Source organism: Pteronotus mesoamericanus, unplaced genomic scaffold, assembly GCF_021234165.1.
Source record: "Pteronotus mesoamericanus isolate MK-2021 breed Mesoamerican mustached bat unplaced genomic scaffold, CSHL_Meso_final contig_130, whole genome shotgun sequence".
Lineage (NCBI taxonomy): Eukaryota > Metazoa > Chordata > Mammalia > Chiroptera > Mormoopidae > Pteronotus > Pteronotus mesoamericanus.
In genome coordinates this window covers 16262217-16267699 of record NW_026555060.1, presented here as the reverse complement: position 1 = coordinate 16267699, position 5483 = coordinate 16262217, and positions in this window count along the sequence as shown.

The window sequence follows — 5483 nt, the reverse complement described above, 5'->3', positions numbered from 1 at the left end:
GGGACAAGTGTGGGTCAACAAGCAAGTGAGAGAGACAGAGAGAGAGAGAATCTTTTTTGTTCCTCTGGGGTAATAACTAGGAGCTTTTTCAAAACTACCAATAAACTTCCCAGGGCTCCTGATCAGTCCACACCCCCTATTAGACCGACAGGCCTCCGTGATCAAGCACCTCCCCACCTGCCCCCAAAAACCTGATACAGGAGGGCAGACAGTGTTCTTGGGGAGGCTTTCTGTGCTTCTAGGATTAAGTCTCCTAGGAGGCAGTCTTTTGGAGTGTGTGAATCAGTCTGTAAATGCTGTAGCTTTCTGACTAAGCAAGCAGGTTTATGCTCCCCCAGTTTATTAAGCTTAATGCCTAATTCCCTTTGTTCTCTTTCTTATTAATAACTAGATAACTACCTACAGTAACAAAGGGAAATAGTCCTGTGGGGCCAAGTCCTTAACCTATGGGTTCTGATGCTATCTCCGGGTAGATAATGCCAGAATTAAGTTAAAATGTATTGACAGAACCTCCAGCTTGCTGCAGAATGGTTTGATGTGTAGAAAACTCACACATCTTGTGTCAGAAATAAAGTACTGTTGGGGTAGTTTTCAAAGTAGAAGAGACACACAGCTGTGTGTTTTTCCTATAGATCTCCTACCCCCCATTTCTTAATGTATGAATATAATTATTTTGTTCCCAGACTGCTTCTGCGTGGGGGCTGGCCCTGTCCTCGCATGATCCAGGACATTTCGCATGTCAGGTGACCTTCAGGTCCTTGACTCACCCAGGAAAGACTTCAAGGAAAAATCAGAGTAAGAATAAAGCAAGTTATTCATACAGAGAAAACAAAAGAAGTCAGGGCATGGGTACTGCTGTGAAAGAATAAAAAAATACACGTCCAGTAGACATGGGCCAACTTGAGAGTGAGCTGTGTGCTCAGTTAGTTCTTGGGATTTTGTGTATTTCCCAGGGTAGTGAGGTTGTCTCCAAGCTCTGAGGTGCAAAATTCTGACCCTGGCTTCTGTGGGAGGCAGGCCTTATTTTTGTGACTTCCACAACCACCATGGGGGTTTCCAGCCATTAACTGTTTCCCTTTGATCACGTCCGGAGGTGGAGGCTCTGGTAAGAGGATGTCAGCTCTTACTTCCTGATTGCACTTGTTGGGATTTTCCCCTAACTTTTTTCTAGCCTGCTTCATTGTCGCCAAGCACTGGGTTAGTTGAGGGAATGGAGTGCAACTTCAAGTACTTGCCTTTCTGACAAAGTACTATTAACCTTGATAGCCATGTGTTGCTTGATGATGGGGATACATTCTGAGACATGTGTTGTTTGAGGATTCTGTTGTATGAAACTCACAGAGGGCACTTACAGAAACCTAGAAGGTGTGGCCTACTATACACCTGGGCTATATGGTATAGCCCAGGCTACAAGCCAGTACAGCATGTTACTGTACTGAATATTACAGGCAATAGTAACACAATGGTTAAGTGCAGGGTGGAGCAAAAGTAGGTTTACAGTTGTATGTGAAACAGTTTATTATTATTAATTATTGTATTATTTTTTATATGAACAACTGTAAGCCTACTTTTTCCCCATCCTGTATTTGTGTATCTAAACATATCTAAACATAGAAAAAGTACAGTAGAAATACAGTTAAAAGATCAGGAACTGTGCACCTGTATAGAGCACTTACTGTGAATGGAGTGTGCAGGACTGAAAATTGCTTTAGGTGAGTCGGTGAGTAAGTGGCAAGTGAAAGTGAAATCTCAGGGAATCACTGTACATTACTGTAGACTTTCCACACACTGTCCCATAAGCCCTTTCTGTGCTTCCTTCTGATAAGGTCAGAAATACAACATGGAAACTATCAGTGCTGCTACACAAACAGGGATGTGGACTGGATTGACTGGAAGTATCTAGAAGAAACTTCTTGGGTCAGGAGTAGATCGTCATGACAGTGATTGTCAGGAGGGCGTAAAAGGTGGTCTGAGAATGAAGAAATCCAGACGGAGAGATAAATGAATACAGGGCACCGTCGTGGTAATGTGGTTTTGGCTATAGGATGTTGGAGCAGTGGTCAGATTAAGGGATTTTTTGGTATTTATTAAAAAGGAGGTGTTTGACAAGGAGAGGGTAGAAATGAAGACTCAATATTTTGATTTTGGGAATTTGGTTTTGGTTCTATTGATATCTACCACAAAGGACTCTCTTTGGCATTGAAATAACAAAACAAGTTTCTGGAAGAAATAGAACTTACTTATGCTGTCCATCATTATACCCCAAAGTATTTCCAAAGCACAGGGACAGGCCAGCTCCACACTACCACAGAAAGCTTGTACTGAAGCGGCAGTAGCACTTAATTCTTGTTAAGGTACCTCCTGTGGACCTGTGTCCTTGTACAGGATCTTAGATAAAGAATTTGCAGCAATGCACTCTGAACACCATCAAGCTTGCAGGGCTGTAGTGCCCTCCAAATATGTAATGCTGCAGACAGGCTCCTCTGTGCTGAGACAGGTCAGTGTCTGACTGGCTGGGATGCAATCTTTGTAGATTACCCCAAAATTGAGGTGCTAGAAAAGAGAGGGAATCTACTGCCAAACCTACAACTAATGTTCCAGTCAGAGAAAAAAAATCCTTCTGAACCACATTTTTTTCCTAATTCTCACAGGAAATTCACTTCCATCTTAGTCTCATGAGACCCCTGTTTTATATGTGGTCTGTCATTAACTGAAATGTTTTGTAATGCTCGACTGTAATTTGTTGAGAACAGCAGTTAGCAAAGTTCTGGGTTCTAAGGCTAATCTCTCTCCTTATAAACACAGAATGATGGTTAATATGCATAATTACAAAGGTTGTGCACAGCCACATAAAATTATTTGTGTCCTGTGAATATTAACGGTGGAAGTGGAGTCCTTGCGGTATTTAAAGGAAAAGGCTTTCCTGAGACCCACTTGGGAGGATGTGGCTCCAGGGTATGGTTTATTGATAATGTAAAATTAAGGGGGTTTCTTCCTGACTTCCCAATGTCTCATCTCTATCCATCTTGTCAAGGAAAAAGTCCAATCTTGCGGTCAGTAGGACCAGGATGAAGGCCACTGCCCAGGGTTTATGCTCCATATTAAGGTACAGTCCAGTCCAGCATCTGGCTAGCTTAGTGTGTGTTTCCAACTGCAGTCCATTGTTCCTTAAAAGGTCTGCTGTGTGCTCCATTAGCTGCTAGAGCCACGTGGTCCTATGTCCCTGGATGAGAGAACACATGAACAAATGGGGTGAGTGAATCATCAGGTGGGCAAGACAGAGACAGAGCTTCTTTGTTCCCTTGAGATGATATTAGTTTGGGCTTTGGACGGACCAGATACTTTCTTGAAATGACCTATCAGCTGCCCAGACTTTTGTGGGCTTTGGATAGGTGCACCTCCTAACCAATTCCTTCTTTCCCCCAGGCTAGCCTGACAGGCCTCAATGGTCCAGCATCTTCTCCTGCACGATTTTGACTTCAATTGCGTATGTGCCTCTCTTCCCCTGGTCCCACCTGGTTACCTGGTACCAGAGGGAGGAGGGGAGAAGTGTTAATCCCCTTGAGGGAGAAATGCCGTATTCCCCTGGGGTGTGAAGCTGCAGCTTCCTGGCTAGCAAGGAGGCTTATGTTGGTCAATTTATTAAGCTCAATGTCTAGTTCTCTTTGTTCCCCTCTTCTAGATAAATGCCAATCTCAACATGAGTACAACCATTTATGTCTGCAGTTATAACAACATGAGAATATAAGGGAAGGCAAAATAAAAACCAAAAAGGAAAAATGATTATGTTTAATGGAGGTGGGATTATGAATGAACAGATTCTTTCCCCTAAATTCTCTCTGAATATTGTTATTATAGGTAAACTGGATGTTTGAAATTTCTCTAGACTTCAGCATTCTGACTTTAATTTTATGTCCAGATAAAATGTTTTAATTGTACACCCTAATTCCTATGATTTTTAAAAAAATTCCCAGGGTGGATGAGGGGAGAAGACACTTGATTGTCTTATCAGTTTCTGTTTGCTCATGTGCCTGTGGCTGAAGTCCATTCTCAGTACAGCTTCTCCCTTATTAGAGACCAGCCTCTTCTCCCTCAATGCAAAATCACTATTAACTCATTCTTGTTAACTCTCTTTTTTTAAATAAAAGGGTCACAGAGCAGCATGTAACAGAAAATAACTTGAAATTGGATGTTATGTCTGTGTTTACCCCATCACATTTATTTAACTTCCCCCAGAAATCTTTCTCCTCCAGCTCTGACCAGACTAAATGCCCCTATAAATATACTCTTGCCCTATCACTTGTTTTTAACATTTAAGGCAGTTTTAATGCTACCTTCATTTTTGTGGTGATTTGGATTAATGACTTTCTCTCCCATTATATTATAAGCTCCATAAGGTCAAGGTCCATTTTTGGTTTTGTTCACCATTCTATTTCTAGCACCTAGCACAGCACCTGGCCTGTAGTAAACATTCTATAAATATTTGCTGAATAAATGAGCAATGATTGTTAACATTTATTGAGCACATGAGATTTTACAGGCATGATGCTTATGTACTATGTATGTTGCAGATGTTGTTCTTAGTGTTTTATAAATAACATCTCATTTAATATTCATAAAAACTTTGTAAGATGTATATTGTTATTATTCCTATCACACTAATGACAAAACTGAGGCACAGAGAGATTGTGTGTTGCCCAAGGTTACACAGCTTTTAAGTGGAAGAACTGTGATTCAACCAGTCCATGTCCTGAGCCCGTGCTTCTAAGCTGCGTACATGCTATTTTAAATGAACAAATCAGTAAATACATAGGCAGATTCATTGAATTATTTATCCTGTAAAAAATTTATCATCCATCTATTTTTTTCTAGGCATTTGGAATAAGACAAAACAATTCCTGGCTCCCTTAGAGCTTATATTATTGTGTGTGTGCCTGCACATGACATAAATAGTCAACAAACGAATACATAGATATACATATGTATATATATATGTCAGGTGGTGATAAGTGCTATGAAGAAGAATGAAGCAGAATAGGGAAAGGGAGAATGAAGGCAAGGTGGCGCTATTTTAGTGCGGTCAGGGAATGCTCCTCTAGAAAAGCAACTTGCAACATTTGAGGATTAAGTCAAACGGGATTTGTAGGCAATTTGAGAAATGTTTTCTCATTAATAAGTGATTCAATTAAAAGAATATGAGCAGATAAAATTCAAAGCAAGCATTAATTAAAGCTCAGGCCTGGAGAAAGCTGCAGAAGACCCTGGGAGGTCATTTTACACAGCACAGTAGAGTTGTTCTAAACTCTGCGGTCATTGAGGTAAGTTAGCCTGGAAGTTCTCCTCCTGCTCTGTCTTTGGCCGGTTTTCCAGACTGGCCCCTGCTGAGTGGTCCTGAGCAGGCTCCTGGTGGGCAGCAGCACTACCCAAAGTATACAACGTCACTATCGAAGTGCACCTGTGAGTCATTAAAAAAATAGAATATC